Source organism: Carassius carassius, chromosome 1 (genome assembly GCF_963082965.1).
Source record: "Carassius carassius chromosome 1, fCarCar2.1, whole genome shotgun sequence".
In the NCBI taxonomy this organism is placed as follows: domain Eukaryota; kingdom Metazoa; phylum Chordata; class Actinopteri; order Cypriniformes; family Cyprinidae; genus Carassius; species Carassius carassius.
The window spans coordinates 9,650,557-9,662,675 of record NC_081755.1 but is presented as its reverse complement, the minus strand read 5'-3'; the positions used below and the strand labels follow the sequence as shown (position 1 = coordinate 9,662,675).

Here is a 12,119-nt window from a genome sequence, read left to right as displayed (position 1 = left end):
GACCGGTGGAAAAGTTTCTTTCCATTCCTTTTTTCGCCTTCCACCTTCCGGAAATAGAGGCAACGCTACCACACTAAGCCCTTTTCAATGAGTAAAACTGGCTGTTTCCATCCTTTTGCCTACTAAATGCTTTCCAATGTTATTTTATTTTATTCAAGTGATTTTCCTGTTTTGAAGTAACTTCACTGTGATTGTAAACTATTGGCGTCCCTGCTTCAACACGGTGCATCTGTAAGAAGGGAGCAGAGGCCGTGACAGGCTTTCAGCACCGACTTGGCTAAAAAGCAAGGATTGTAAAAGCAGCTGAATTTGGACGTTCATGCAGCATCACTTTGCGCAGCCACAGCAGTCTTCCAAGAAGATGTACTGGCAGCAGTGGGATTCGAACCCACGCCCCCGAAGAGACTGGAGCCTTAATCCAGCGCCTTGGACCACTCGGCCATGCTACCCTGTGTGCCTACGCTCTCTGGCTGGCTACGACCGGTGGAAAAGTTTCTTTCCATTCCTTTTTTCACCTTCCACCTTCCGGAAGTAGAAGCAACGCTACCACACTAAGCCCTTTTCAATGAGTAAATCTGGCTGTTTCAATCCTTTTGCCTACTAATTGCTTTCCACTGTTATTTTATTCAAGTGATTTCCCTGTTTTGAAGTAACTTCACTGTGATTGTAAACTATTGGTGTCCCTGCTTCAACACGGTGCATCTGTAAGAAAGGAGCAGAGCCCGTGACAGGCTTTCAGCACCGACTTGGCTAGAAAGCAAGGAATGTAAAAGCGGCTGAATTTGGACATTCATGCAGCATCACTTTGCGCAGCCACAGCAGTCTTCCAAAACTATCTACCTGCAGCGGTGGGATTCGAACCTACGCCCCTGAAGAGACTGGAGCCTTAATCCAGCGCCTTGGACCGCTCGGCCATGCTACCCTGTGTGCCTGCGCTCTCCGGCTGGCTACGACCGGTGGAAAAGTTTCTTTCCATTCCTTTTTTGGCCTTCCACCTTCCAGAAGTAGAAGCAACGCTACCACAGTAAGCCCTTTTCAATGAGTAAACCTGGCTGTTTCCATCCTTTTGCCTACTAAATGCTTTCCAATGTTATTTTATTTTAATCAAGTGATTTTCCTGTTTTGAAGTAACTTCACTGTGATTGTAAACTATTGGTGTCCCTGCTTCAACACGGTGCATCTGTAAGAAAGGAGCAGAGGCCATGACAGGCTTTCAGCACCGACTTGGCTAAAAAGCAAGGAATGTAAAAGCGGCTGAATTTGGACGTTCATGCAGCATCACTTTGCGCAACCACTGCAGTCTTCCAAAAAGATGTACTGGCAACAGTGGGATTCGAACCCACGCCCCCGAAGAGACTGGAGCCTTAATCCAGCACCTTGGACCGCTCGGCCATGCTAACCTGTGTGCCTATGCTCTCCGGCTCGCTACGACCGGTGAAAAAGTTTCTTTCCATTACTTTTTTCGCCTTCCACCTTCCGGAAGTAGAAGCAACGCTAACACACTAAGCCCTTTTCAATGAGTAAATCTGGCTGTTTCCATCCTTTTGCCTACTAAATGCTTTCCAATGTTATTTTATTCAAGTGATTTTCCTGTTTTGAAGTAACTTCACTGTGATTGTAAACTATTGGTGTCCCTGCTTCAACAGGTTGCATCTGTAAGAAAGGAGCAGAGGCCGTGACAGGCTTTCAGCACCGACTTGGCAAAAAAGCAAGAAATGTAAAAGCGGCTGAATTTGGACGTTCATGCAGCATCACTTTGCGCAGCCACAGCAGTCTTCCAAAAGATGTACTGGCAGCGGTGGGATTCGAACCCACGCCCCCGTAGAGACTGGAGCCTTAACCCAGCGCCTTGGACCGCTCGGCCACGCTACCCTGTGTACCTATGCTTTCCGGCTCACTACGACCGGTGGAAAAGTTTCTTTCCATTCCTTTTTTTCGCCTTCCACCTTCCGGAAGTAGAAGCAACGCTACCACACTAAGCCCTTTTCAATGAGTAAATCTGGCTGTTTTCATCCTTTTGCCTACTAATTGCTTTCCACTGTTATTTTATTCAAGTGATTTCCCTGTTTTGAAGTAACTTCACTGTGATTGTAAACTATTGGTGTCCCTGCTTCAACACGGTGCATCTGTAAGAAAGGAGCAGAGGCTGTGACAGGCTTTCAGCACCGACTTGGCTAAAAAGCAAGGAATGTAAAAGCGGCTGAATTTGGATGTTCATGCAGCATCACTTTGCGCAGCCACAGCAGTCTTCCAAAAGATGTACTGGCAGCGGTGGGATTCGAACCCACGCCCGCGAAGAGAATGGAGCCTTAATCCAGCGCCTTGGACCGCTCAGCCACGCTACCCTGTGTGCTTATGCTCTCCGGCTCGCTACGACCGGTGGAAAAGTTTCTTTCCATTCCTTTTTTCGCCTTCTACCTTCCGGAAGTAGAAGCAACGCTACCACACTAAGCCCTTTTCAATGAGTAAATCTGGCTGTTTCCATCCTTTTGCCTACTAATTGCTTTCCACTGTTTTTTATTCAAGTGATTTTCCTGTTTTGAAGTAACTTCACTGTGATTGTAAACTATTGGTGTCCCTGCTTCAACACGGTGCATCTGTAAGAAAGGAGCAGAGGCCGTGACAGGCTTTCAGCACCGACTTGGCTAAAAAGCAAGGAATGTAAAAGCGGCTGAATTTGGACGTTCATGCAGCATCACTTTGCGCTGCCACAGCAGTCTTCCAAAAAGATGTACTGGCAGCAGTGGGATTCGAACCCACACCCCCGAAGAGAGTGGAGCCTTAATCCAGCGCCTTGGACCGCTCGGCCATGCTACCCTGTATGTCTACGCTCTCCGGCTTGTTACGACCGGTGGAAAAGTTTCTTTCCATTCCTTTTTTCGCCTTCCACCTTCCGGAAATAGAGGCAACGCTACCACACTAAGCCCTTTTCAATGAGTAAAACTGGCTGTTTCCATCCTTTTGCCTACTAAATGCTTTCCAATGTTATTTTATTTTATTCAAGTGATTTTCCTGTTTTGAAGTAACTTCACTGTGATTGTAATCTATTGGTGTCCCTGCTTCAACACGGTGCATCTGTAAGAAAGGAGCAGAGGCCGTGACAGGCTTTCAGCACCGACTTGGCTAAAAAGCAAGGAATGTAAAAGCGGCTGAATTTGGACGTTCATGCAGCATCACTTTGCGCAGCCACAGCAGTCTTCCAAAAAGATGTACTGGCAGCAGTGGGATTCGAACACACGCCCCCGAAGAGACTGGAGCCTTAATCCAGAGCTTTGGACCGCTCAGCCATGCTACCCTGTGTGCCTACGCTCTCAGGCATGCTACGACCGTTGGAAAAGTTTCTTTCCATTCTTTTGTTCGCCTTCCACCTTCCGGAAGTAGAAGCAACGCTACCACACTAAGCCCTTTTCAATGAGTAAATCTGGCTGTTTCCATCCTTTTGCCTACTAATTGCTTTCCACTGTTATTTTATTCAAGTGATTTTCCTGTTTTGAAGTAACTTCACTGTGATTGTAAACTATTGGTGTCCCTGCTTCAACACGGTGCATCTGTAAGAAAGGAGCAGAGGCCGTGACAGGCTTTCAGCACCGACTTGGCTAAAAAGCAAGGAATGTAAAAGCGGCTGAATTTGGACGTTCATGCAGCATCACTTTGCGCTGCCACAGCAGTCTTCCAAAAAGATGTACTGGCAGCAGTGGGATTCGAACCCACACCCCCGAAGAGAGTGGAGCCTTAATCCAGCGCCTTGGACCGCTCGGCCATGCTACCCTGTATGTCTACGCTCTCCGGCTTGTTACGACCGGTGGAAAAGTTTCTTTCCATTCCTTTTTTCGCCTTCCACCTTCCGGAAATAGAGGCAACGCTACCACACTAAGCCCTTTTCAATGAGTAAAACTGGCTGTTTCCATCCTTTTGCCTACTAAATGCTTTCCAATGTTATTTTATTTTATTCAAGTGATTTTCCTGTTTTGAAGTAACTTCACTGTGATTGTAATCTATTGGCGTCCCTGCTTCAACACGGTGCATCTGTAAGAAAGGAGCAGAGGCCGTGACAGGCTTTCAGCACCGACTTGGCTAAAAAGCAAGGAATGTAAAAGCGGCTGAATTTGGACGTTCATGCAGCATCACTTTGCGCAGCCACAGCAGTCTTCCAAAAAGATGTACTGGCAGCAGTGGGATTCGAACACACGCCCCCGAAGAGACTGGAGCCTTAATCCAGAGCTTTGGACCGCTCAGCCATGCTACCCTGTGTGCCTACGCTCTCAGGCATGCTACGACCGGTGGAAAAGTTTCTTTCCATTCTTTTGTTCGCCTTCCACCTTCCGGAAGTAGAAGCAACGCTACCACACTAAGCCCTTTTCAATGAGTAAATCTGGCTGTTTCCATCCTTTTGCCTACTAAATGCTTTCCAATGTTATTTTATTTTATTCAAGTGTTTTTTCTGTTTTGAAGTAACTTCACTGTGATTGTAAACTATTGGTGTCCCTGCTTCAACACGGTGCATCTGTAAGAAAGGAGCAGAGGCCGTGACAGGCTTTCAGCACCGACTTGGCTAAAAAGCAAGGAATGTGAAAGCGGCTGAATTTAGACGTTCATTCAGCATCACTTTGCGAAGCCAGAGCAGTCTTCCAAAAAGATGTACTGGCAGCGGTGGGATTCGAACCCACGCCCCCGAAGAGACTGGAGCCTTAATCCAGCACCTTGGACCGCTCGGCCATGCTACCCTGTGTGCCTATGCTCTCCGGCTGGCTACGACCGGTGGAAAAGTTTCTTTCCATTCCTTTTTTCGCCTTCCACCTTCCGGAAGTAGAAGCAACGCTACCACACTAAGCCCTTTTCAATGAGTAAATCTGGCTGTTTCCATCCTTTTGCCTACTAATTGCTTTCCACTGTTATTTTATTCAAGTGATTTCCCTGTTTTGAAGTAACTTCACTGTGATTGTAAACTATTGGTGTCCCTGCTTCAACACGGTGCATCTGTAAGAAAGGAGCAGAGGCCGTGACAGGCTTTCAGCACCGACTTGGCTAAAAAGCAAGGAATGTAAAAGCGGCTGAATTTGGACGTTCATGCAGCATCACTTTGCGCGGCCACAGCAGTCTTCTAAAAAGATGTACTGGCAGTGGTGGGATTCGAACCCACGCCCCCGAAGAGACTGGAGCCTTAATCCAGCGCCTTGGACCGCTCGGCCTTGCTACCCTGTGTGCCTACGCTCTCCGGCTCGCTACGACCGGTGGAAAAGTTTCTTTCCATTCCTTTTTTCGCCTTCCACCTTCCGGAAGTAGAAGCAACGCTACCACACTAAGCCCTTTTCAATGAGTAAATCTGGCTGTTTCCATCCTTTTGCCTACTAATTGCTTTCCACTGTTATTTTATTCAAGTGATTTTCCTGTTTTGAAGTATCTTCACTGTGATTGTAAACTATTGGTGTCCCTGCTTCAACACGGTGCATCTGTAAGAAAGGAGCAGAGGCCGTGACAGGCTTTCAGCACCGACTTGGCTAAAATGCAAGGAATGTAAAAGCGGCTGAATTTGGACGTTCATGCAGCATCACTTTGTGCAGCCACAGCAGTCTTCCAAAAAGATGTACTGGTGGCAGTGGGATTCGAACCGACGGCCCCGAAGAGACTGGAGCCTTAATCCAGCGCCTTGGACCGCTCAGCCATGCTACCCTGTGTACCTACGCTCTCCGGCTCACTACGACCGGTGGAAAAGTTTCTTTCCATTCCTTTTTTCGCCTTCCACCTTCCGGAAGTAGAAGCAACGCTACCACACTAAGCCCTTTTCAATGAGTAAATCTGGCTGTTTCCATCCTTTTGCCTACTAATTGCTTTCCACTGTTATTTTATTCAATTGATTTTCCTGTTTTGAAGTAACTTCACTGTGATTGTAAACTATTGGTGTCCCTGCTTCAACACGGTGCATCTGTAAGAAAGGAGCAGAGGCTGTGACAGGCTTTCAGCACCGACTTGGCTAGAAAGCAAGGAATGTAAAAGCGGTTGAATTTGGACATTCATGCAGCATCACTTTGCGCAGCCACAGCAGTCTTCCAAAATTATCTACCTGCAGCGGTGGGATTCGAACCTACGCCCCCGAAGAGACTGGAGCCTTAATCCAGCGCCTTGGACCGCTCGGCCATGCTACCCTGTGTGCCTGCGCTCTCCGGCTCCTTTTCAATGAGTAAATCTGGCTGTTTCCATCCTTTTGCCTACTAAATGCTTTCCAATGTTATTTTATTTTATTCAAGTGATTTTCCTGTTTTGAAGTAACTTCACTGTGATTGTAAACTTTTGGTGTCCCTGCTTCAACACGGTGCATCTGTAAGAAAGGAGCAGAGGCTGTGCACCGACTTGGCTAGAAAGCAAGGAATGTAAAAGCGGCTGAATTTGGATATTCATGCAGCATCACTTTGCGCAGCCACAGCAGTCTTCCAAAATTATCTACCTGCAGCGGTGGGATTCGAACCTACGCCCCCGAAGAGACTGGAGCCTTAATCCAGCGCCTTGGACCGCTCGGCCATGCTACCCTGTGTGCCTACGCTCTCCGGCTCGCTACGACAGGTGGAAAAGTTTCTTTCCATTACATTTCTCGCCTTCCACCTTCCGGAAGTAGAAGCAACGCTACCACACTAAGCCCTTTTTAATGAGTAAATCTGGCTGTTTCCATCCTTTTGCCTACTAAATGCTTTCCAATGTTATTTTATTTTATTCAAGTGATTTTCCTGTTTTGAAGTAACTTCACTGTGATTGTAAACTATTGGTGTCCCTGCTTCAACACGGTGCATCTGTAAGAAAGGAGCAGAGGCCGTGACAGGCTTTCAGCACCGACTTGGCTAAAAAGCAAGGAATGTAAAAGCAGCTGAATTTGGACGTTCATGCAGCATCACTTTGCGCAGCCACAGCAGTCTTCTAAAAAGATGTACTGGCAGCAGTGGGATTCGAACCCACGCCCCCGAAGAGACTGGAGCCTTAATCCAGCGCCTTGGACCGCTCGGCCATGCTACCCTGTGTGCCTACGCTCTCCGGCTCGCTACCACTGGTGGAAAAGTTTCTTTCCATTACTTTTTTCGCCTTCCACCTTCCGGAAGTAGAAGCAACGCTACCACACTAAGCCCTTTTCAATGAGTAAATCTGGCTGTTTCCATCCTTTTGCCTACTAAATGCTTTCCAATGTTATTTTATTTTATTCAAGTGAATTTCCTGTTTTGAAGTAACTTCACTGTGATTGTAAACTATTGGTGTCCCTGCTTCAACACGGTGCATCTGTAAAAAAGGAGCAGAGGCTGTGACAGGCTTTCAGCACCGACTTGGCTAGAAAGCAAGGAATGTAAAAGTGGCTGAATTTGGACGTTCATGAAGCATCACTTTGCGCAGCCACAGCAGTCTTCCAAAAAGATGTACTGGCAGCAGTGGGATTCGAACCCATGCCCCCGAAGAGACCGGAGCCTTAATCCAGCGCCTTGGACCGCTCGGCCATGCTACCCTGTGTGACTACACTCTCCGGCTGGCTACGACCGGTGGAAAAGTTTCTTTCCATTCCTTTTTTCGCCTTCCACCTTCCGGAAGTAGAAGCAACGCTACCACACTAAGCCCTTTTCAATGAGTAAATCTGGCTGTTTCCATCCTTTTGCCTACTAATTGCTTTCCACTGTTATTTTATTCAAGTGATTTCCCTGTTTTGAAGTAACTTCACTGTGATTGTAAACTATTGGTGTCCCTGCTTCAACACGGTGCATCTGTAAGAAAGGAGCAGAGGCCGTGACAGGCTTTCAGCACCGACTTGGCTAAAAAGCAAGGAATGTAAAAGCGGCTGAATTTGGACGTTCATGCAGCATCACTTTGCGCAGCCACAGCAGTCTTCCAAAAAGATGTACTGGCAGCAGTGGGATTCGAACCCACACCCCCAAAGAGACTGGAGCCTTAATCCAGCACCTTGGACCGCTCGGCCATGCTACCCTGTGTGCCTACGCTCTCCGGCTGGCTACGACCGGTGGAAAAGTTTCTTTCCATTCCTTTTTTCACATTCCACCTTCCGGAAGTAGAAGCAACGCTACCACACTAAGCCCTTTTCAATGAGTAAATCTGGCTGTTTCCATCCTTTTGCCTACTAATTGCTTTCCACTGTTATTTTATTCAAGTGATTTCCCTGTTTTGAAGTAACTTCACTGTGATTGTAAACTATTGGTGTCCCTGCTTCAACACGGTGCATCTGTAAGAAAGGAGCAGAGGCCGTGACAGGCTTTCAGCACCGACTTGGCTAAAAAGCAAGGAATGTAAAAGTGGCTGAATTTGGACGTTCATGCAGCATCACTTTGCGCAGCCACAGCAGTCTTCTAAAAAGATGTACTGGCAGCAGTGGGATTCGAACCCACGCCCCAGAAGAGACTGGAGCCTTAATCCAGCGCTTTGGACCCCTCGGCCATGCTACCCTGTGTGCCTACGCTCTCCGGCTCGCTACCACCGGTGGAAAAGTTTATTTCCATTCCTTTTTTAGCCTTCCACCTTCCGGAAGTAGAAGCAACGCTACCACACTAAGCCCTTTTCAATGAGTAAATCTGGCTGTTTCCATCCTTTTGCCTACTAATTGCTTTCCACTGTTATTTTATTCAAGTGATCTCCCTGTTTTGAAGTAACTTCACTGTGATTGTAAACTATTGGTGTCCCTGCTTCAACACGGTGCATCTGTAAGAAAGGAGCAGAGGCCGTGACAGGCTTTCAGCACCGACTTGGCTAAAAAGCAAGGAATGTAAAAGCGGCTGAATTTGGACGTTCATGCAGCATCACTTTGTGCAGCCACAGCAGTCTTCCAAAAAGATGTACTGGTGGCAGTGGGATTCGAAACGACTCCCCGAAGAGACTGGAGCCTTAATCCAGCGCCTTGGACCGCTCGGCCATGCTACCCTGTGTGACTACACTCTCCGGCTGGCTACGACCGGTGGAAAAGTTTCTTTCCATTCCTTTTTTCGCCTTCCACCTTCCGGAAGTAGAAGCAACGCTACCACACTAAGCCCTTTTCAATGAGTAAAACTGGCTGTTTCCATCCTTTTGCCTACTTATTGCTTTCCACTGTTATTTTATTCAAGTGATTTTCCTGTTTTGAAGTAACTTCACTGTGATTGTAAACTATTGGTGCCCCTGCTTCAACACGGTGCATCTGTAAGAAAGGAGCAGAGGCCATGACAGGCTTTCAGCACCGACTTGGCTAAAAAGCAAGGAATGTAAAAGCGGCTGAATTTGGACGTTCATGCAGCATCACTTTGCGAATCCAAAGCAGTCTTCCAAAATTATGTACTGGCAGCGGTGGGATTCGAACCCACACCCCTAAGAGACTGGAGCCTTAATCCAGCGCCTTGGACCGCTCGGCCATGCTACCCTGTGTGCCTACGCTCTCCGGCTCGCTACGATCGGTGGAAAAGTTTCTTTCCATTCCTTTTTTCGCCTTCCACCTTCCGGAAGTAGAAGCAACGCTACCACACTAAGCCCTTTTCAATGAGTAAATCTGGCTGTTTCCATCCTTTTGCCTACTAATTGCTTTCCACTGTTATTTTATTCAAGTGATTTCCCTGTTTTGAAGTAACTTCACTGTGATTGTAAACTATTGGTGTCCCTGCTTCAACACGGTGCATCTGTAAGAAAGGAGCGGAGGCCGTGACAGGCTTTCAGCACCGACTTGGCTAAAAAGCAAGGAATGTAAAAGCAGCTGAATTTGGACGTTCATGCAGCATCACTTTGCGCAGCCACAGCAGTCTTCTAAAAAGATGTACTGGCAGCAGTGGGATTCGAACCCACGCCCCAGAAAGGACTGGAGACTTAATCCAGCGCCTTGGACCGCTCGGCCATGCTACCCTGTTTGCCTACGCTCTCCGACTCGCTACCACTGGTGGAAAAGTTTCTTTCCATTACTTTTTTCGCCTTCTACCTTCCGGAAGTAGAAGCAACGCTACCACACTAAGCCCTTTTCAATGAGTAAATCTGGCTGTTTCCATCCTTTTGCCTACTAAATGCTTTCCAATGTTATTTTATTGTATTCAAGTGATTTTCCTGTTTTGAAGTAACTTCACTGTGATTGTAAACTATTGGTGTCCCTGCTTCAACACGGTGCATCTGTAAGAAAGGAGCAGAGGCCGTGACAGGCTTTCAGCACCGACTTGGCTAAAAAGCAAGGAATGTAAAAGCGGCTGAATTTGGACGTTCATGCAGCATCACTTTGCGCAGCCACAGCAGTCTTCCAAAAAGATGTACTGGCAGCAGTGGGATTCGAACCCACGCCCCCGAAGAGACTGGAGCCTTAATCCAGCGCCTTGGACCGCTCGGCCATGCTACCTTGTGTGCCTACGCTCTCCGGCTCACTACGACCGGTAGAGAAGTTTCTTTCCATTCCTTTTTTTGCCTTCCACCTTCCGGAAGTAGAAGCAACGCTACCACACTAAGCTCTTTTCAATGAGTAAATCTGGCTGTTTCCATCCTTTTGCCTACTAATTGCTTTCCACTGTTATTTTATTCAAGTGATTTCCCTGTTTTGAAGTAACTTCACTGTGATTGTAAACTATTGGTGTCCCTGCTTCAACACGTTGCATCTGTAAGAAAGGAGCAGAGGCTGTGACAGGCTTTCAGCACCGACTTGGCAAAAAAGCAAGGAATGTAAAAGCGGCTGAATTTGGACGTTCATGCAGCATCACTTTGCGCAGCCACAGCAGTCTTCCAAAAAGATGTACTGGCAACAGTGGGATTCGAACCCACACCCCCGAAGAGACTGGAGCCTTAATCCAGCACCTTGGACCGCTCGGCCATGCTAACCTGTGTGCCTATGCTCTCCGGCTCGCTACGACCGGTGAAAAAGTTTCTTTCCATTACTTTTTTCGCCTTCCACCTTCCGGAAGTAGAAGCAACGCTAACACACTAAGCCCTTTTCAATGAGTAAATCTGGCTGTTTCCATCCTTTTGCCAACTAAATGCTTTCCAATGTTATTTTATTTTATTCAAGTGATTTTCCTGTTTTGAAGTAACTTCACTGTGATTGTAAACTATTGGTGTCCCTGCTTCAACACGGTGCATCTGTAAGAAAGGAGCAGAGGCCGTGACAGGCTTTCAGCACCGACTTGGCTAAAAAGCAAGGAATGTAAAAGCGGCTGAATTTGGACGTTCATGCAGCATCACTTTGCGCAGCCACAGCAGTCTTCCAAATGGTGTACTGGCAGCAGTGGGATTCGATCCCACGCACCCGAAGAGACTGGAGCCTTAGTCCAGCGCCTTGGACCGCTCGGCCACGCTACCCTGTGTACCTGCGCTCTCCAGCTCGCTACGACCGGTGGAAAAGTCTCTTTCCATTCCTTTTTTCGCCTTCCACCTTCCGGAAGTAGAAGCAACGCTACCACACTAAGCCCTTTTCAATGAGTAAATCTGGCTGTTTCCATCCTTTTGCCTACTAATTGCTTTCCACTGTTATTTTATTCAAGTGATTTCCCTGTTTTGAAGTAACTTCACTGTGATTGTAAACTATTGGTGTCCCTGCTTCAACACGGTGCATCTGTAAGAAAGGAGCAGAGGCCGTGACAGGCTTTCAGCACCGACTTGGCTAAAAAGCAAGGAATGTAAAAGCAGCTGAATTTGGACGTTCATGCAGCATCACTTTGCGCAGCCACAGCAGTCTTCTAAAAAGATGTACTGGCAGCAGTGGGATTCGAACCCACGCCCCCGAAGAGACTGGAGCCTTAATCCAGTGCCTTGGACCGCTCGGCCACGCTACCCTGTGTGCCTACGCTCTCCGGCTCGCTACCACTGGTGGAAAAGTTTCTTTCCATTACTTTTTTCGCCTTCCACCTTCCAGAAGTAGAAGCAACGCTACCACACTAAGCCCTTTTCAATGAGTAAATCTGGCTGTTTCCATCCTTTTGCCTACTAAATGCTTTCCAATGTTATTTTATTTTATTCAAGTGATTTTCCTGTTTTGAAGTAACTTCACTGTGATTGTAAACTATAGGTGTCCCTGCTTCAACACGGTGCATCTGTAAAAAAGGAGCAGAAGCTGTGACAGGCTTTCAGCACCGACTTGGCTAGAAAGCAAGGAATGTAAAAGCGGCTGAATTTGGACATTCATGCAGCATCACTTTGCGCAGCCACAG

General features: G+C 47.3%; 18 non-coding genes across 18 annotated transcripts; all 18 read right to left on the bottom strand.

Moving 5' to 3' along the window:
• Positions 1-367: 367 nt before the first annotated feature.
• On the bottom strand, positions 368-449 carry trnal-aag (transfer RNA leucine (anticodon AAG)). The gene has a single exon. It is a non-coding gene; the product is annotated as a tRNA-Leu (tRNA).
• An 869-nt stretch (positions 450-1,318) lies between these two features.
• Positions 1,319-1,401, bottom strand: trnal-aag (transfer RNA leucine (anticodon AAG)). The gene has a single exon. It is a non-coding gene; the product is annotated as a tRNA-Leu (tRNA).
• Positions 1,402-1,790: 389 nt separating this feature from the next.
• On the bottom strand, positions 1,791-1,872 carry trnal-aag (transfer RNA leucine (anticodon AAG)). The gene has a single exon. It is a non-coding gene; the product is annotated as a tRNA-Leu (tRNA).
• Positions 1,873-2,735: 863 nt separating this feature from the next.
• Positions 2,736-2,817, bottom strand: trnal-aag (transfer RNA leucine (anticodon AAG)). The gene has a single exon. It is a non-coding gene; the product is annotated as a tRNA-Leu (tRNA).
• A 396-nt stretch (positions 2,818-3,213) lies between these two features.
• trnal-aag (transfer RNA leucine (anticodon AAG)) lies at positions 3,214-3,295 on the bottom strand. The gene has a single exon. It is a non-coding gene; the product is annotated as a tRNA-Leu (tRNA).
• A 391-nt stretch (positions 3,296-3,686) lies between these two features.
• On the bottom strand, positions 3,687-3,768 carry trnal-aag (transfer RNA leucine (anticodon AAG)). Its single transcript has one exon. It is a non-coding gene; the product is annotated as a tRNA-Leu (tRNA).
• A 396-nt stretch (positions 3,769-4,164) lies between these two features.
• trnal-aag (transfer RNA leucine (anticodon AAG)) lies at positions 4,165-4,246 on the bottom strand. Its single transcript has one exon. It is a non-coding gene; the product is annotated as a tRNA-Leu (tRNA).
• A 396-nt stretch (positions 4,247-4,642) lies between these two features.
• On the bottom strand, positions 4,643-4,724 carry trnal-aag (transfer RNA leucine (anticodon AAG)). The gene has a single exon. It is a non-coding gene; the product is annotated as a tRNA-Leu (tRNA).
• Positions 4,725-6,920: 2,196 nt separating this feature from the next.
• On the bottom strand, positions 6,921-7,002 carry trnal-aag (transfer RNA leucine (anticodon AAG)). Its single transcript has one exon. It is a non-coding gene; the product is annotated as a tRNA-Leu (tRNA).
• Positions 7,003-7,398: 396 nt separating this feature from the next.
• On the bottom strand, positions 7,399-7,480 carry trnal-aag (transfer RNA leucine (anticodon AAG)). Its single transcript has one exon. It is a non-coding gene; the product is annotated as a tRNA-Leu (tRNA).
• Positions 7,481-7,871: 391 nt separating this feature from the next.
• Positions 7,872-7,953, bottom strand: trnal-aag (transfer RNA leucine (anticodon AAG)). Its single transcript has one exon. It is a non-coding gene; the product is annotated as a tRNA-Leu (tRNA).
• Positions 7,954-8,344: 391 nt separating this feature from the next.
• On the bottom strand, positions 8,345-8,426 carry trnal-aag (transfer RNA leucine (anticodon AAG)). Its single transcript has one exon. It is a non-coding gene; the product is annotated as a tRNA-Leu (tRNA).
• An 863-nt stretch (positions 8,427-9,289) lies between these two features.
• On the bottom strand, positions 9,290-9,370 carry trnal-aag (transfer RNA leucine (anticodon AAG)). The gene has a single exon. It is a non-coding gene; the product is annotated as a tRNA-Leu (tRNA).
• A 391-nt stretch (positions 9,371-9,761) lies between these two features.
• trnal-aag (transfer RNA leucine (anticodon AAG)) lies at positions 9,762-9,843 on the bottom strand. The gene has a single exon. It is a non-coding gene; the product is annotated as a tRNA-Leu (tRNA).
• Positions 9,844-10,239: 396 nt separating this feature from the next.
• Positions 10,240-10,321, bottom strand: trnal-aag (transfer RNA leucine (anticodon AAG)). Its single transcript has one exon. It is a non-coding gene; the product is annotated as a tRNA-Leu (tRNA).
• Positions 10,322-10,712: 391 nt separating this feature from the next.
• trnal-aag (transfer RNA leucine (anticodon AAG)) lies at positions 10,713-10,795 on the bottom strand. The gene has a single exon. It is a non-coding gene; the product is annotated as a tRNA-Leu (tRNA).
• A 394-nt stretch (positions 10,796-11,189) lies between these two features.
• Positions 11,190-11,271, bottom strand: trnal-aag (transfer RNA leucine (anticodon AAG)). Its single transcript has one exon. It is a non-coding gene; the product is annotated as a tRNA-Leu (tRNA).
• Positions 11,272-11,662: 391 nt separating this feature from the next.
• On the bottom strand, positions 11,663-11,744 carry trnal-aag (transfer RNA leucine (anticodon AAG)). Its single transcript has one exon. It is a non-coding gene; the product is annotated as a tRNA-Leu (tRNA).
• Between the last annotated feature and the right edge of the window lie 375 nt (positions 11,745-12,119).